Below are 2,309 nucleotides of genomic sequence, written 5' to 3' on the forward strand. Positions count from 1 at the left end.
CTATCATTAGCAAAGAGGCCCACCCCAAGGCTCCAACTGTATATGAAACATCTAACTCCAGGGAGCCTTTTTCAGAGAGAGAGAGAGAGAGACGACAGAGAGGGGGAGGTTAAACAAGTTGGCAACGTGTCAAAATTGCCGCGGTTCCGATTTTTATGAATGTTTAACTTTGAATCTGGGTCTGTTTTCTCAGTGCCGGAGCTTTGGGCAGAGCGCCAGCCCCAGAGGAACAGACTTACTCCAAAGACTTTGTTCGCCAGTGCCACTTCACACCATCGGGAAGGCCGGGGCGAGGGTAGAAAGACAATCACCAGCAGATCCCCTAGGGTATGACCCAGCACCAACACAATTATAACCTGACCCACAGTGAGGACGGGCGGCAATGCAGGGACAGGTGACTTCAGCCAACAGCCTTGGAGTTGTTGTTGTTGTTCTGTGAGATGCGAATGGGCATTCCTTTCTAGAGAGGAAACCGCTCAATATGCCAACTCAGATGACTGGCTCGGAGGGCTGCTGGGATCAGTGTGTTGTTCCCGTGTCCCACCCACTCCCACCCCCGCCCCTGATGGTGACCTCACAGCTAGATCACCACTGCTCACAGAGGCCTACTACCACTTGCAATAGCTGAAGAATAGGAACACATCTCTAAGGTTCAAAAGCAAGTCATGAGTAGCTTTAGATAGATGGATTTGCATATGGATATCCTAGAATATTACCTACAAACACAAGATATACAGTGATATCTAAGAGCCTCCCTACCCCGGACCAATATCCTAAAAGGTGTTTTTCAAAGGATGGCATATCACAGCTGAATCATACCAGGAGCTTGTGAAAATCTCAAATTCCCATCCCTCCCTAAACACATCCTGACCCCTAAAGCAATGTGCATTCAGGACACTCCCCCTAGATGCTTAATTCTGAGAATGTTGGAGAACAGCTTCCCCACGATAAAGTGCCTCCTCGCGGCATAAGGAGGCCAGTGGACTCACCTCAGCTTGGAAGGGTGTGGACAGACAGTAAGTACTCAGCAAATATCACTCTGCTGTTATTGCTGATCAGAATGATGCTCAAAAGGCTTGTTTTTTTTTTTTTTTTTTTTTTTTTTTTGACAGGCAGGCAATCCTGATGGAAAAGACGAAAAACAGATGGACGCTTGACCACACCTTACAAATGCAGAGTGTTTACTCATTGACTCATACATGTCCTTTCAAAGCTGTTTTCCTGTCAAGGATGTCTTCAAGAGTGGGGTCTGTCCCTCACCCAAAAAATAACAAATGAAGTGTAACCGGATCCCTTTTGTGTTTGGAAATGCCTTGATTGCACTGTGGTTCTCAGTTCTTTCCCGTGCCCAGCCATGGGCAGGATGGACTACGAAGAAAACAGTTTATCGGTTGGAGTTTACTTAAAGAAAGGCCAAAAGCAGGGGAGCCACCAGGCTGAGATGAAGTGGCCATGGAAGGCCATCACTCACATAATGTGTCTCCCTTATATTCCTTGGGGCTCACTGGATGTGGGGGATATTTGATTGGTTTTTAGGAAACCCCAGAAGCAGACACTGGACAGGCCCACAGGCAGGGAAGGTACCGCTGTTGTTAAACAGCATGCCTCCAAACAGGAATACCTATTTTGATATTTTGATCTCTCGGCTAATAAGTTTGATGGATCATGAGAACAGATGCTAAATTTAACATAGGGTCTAAACAAAACCAGATTTCTCTTTAAAGAGATATGGAATACAAACCCATTTATGTCCAGACTGGTTCTCAAAGAACCTTCTTATCTGCCCCAAGTAGGACTCACAAGCAATTTTCATATCTCTGCTGGCATTTTCCCTCTCGGGAGGAGGTGTGAAAACAACGCCAGTGAGATTTTGAGAGCCTCTGTGTACAGATGGTAAAAGTATTGGGAAAATACTTGCACCGAGCCCTTTCAGCAGGATGTGTGGTCACAGTGAATAGAAAAACGAAAGAAGGAGTGGAAAGCTCTCAGGGAATCCAATTGCAGGGGCAACAGAAATGTCAGGTTGTGGTAGATGTGGGGAGGGCAGAGACGAACAAAGAGATGCTGGTGATAAATGTCATCTCAGCACGGGCTACGGCGATGCAAAATTTACATGGCAGCAAACTTTTAGTTCGAATAATGAGTTGTTTCCAAACACCTACTGTGTGCAGGGAGTACTGCTGTGTGCAGGGAGCACTGCTGTGTGCAGGGAGCACTGCTGTGTGCAGGGAGCACTGCTGTGTGCAGGGAGTACTGCTGTGTGCAGGGAGCACTGTTGTGTGCAGGGAGCACTCCTGGCCCGAAGGCAA

At 47.1% G+C, this 2,309-nt stretch overlaps 1 long non-coding RNA gene across 1 annotated transcript; it reads left to right on the forward strand.

The window, feature by feature from the left end:
- Nucleotides 1-638: 638 nt before the first annotated feature.
- Nucleotides 639-1,290, forward strand: LOC125404329 (uncharacterized). Its single transcript, XR_007233240.3, has 2 exons — nucleotides 639-1,016; nucleotides 1,113-1,290. It is a non-coding gene; the product is annotated as an uncharacterized LOC125404329 (long non-coding RNA).
- Nucleotides 1,291-2,309: the final 1,019 nt, after the last annotated feature.

The sequence above is a fragment of the Myodes glareolus genome, chromosome 6, assembly GCF_982192425.1.
Source record: "Myodes glareolus chromosome 6, mMyoGla1.1, whole genome shotgun sequence".
Classification (NCBI taxonomy): Eukaryota; Metazoa; Chordata; class Mammalia; order Rodentia; family Cricetidae; genus Myodes; species Myodes glareolus.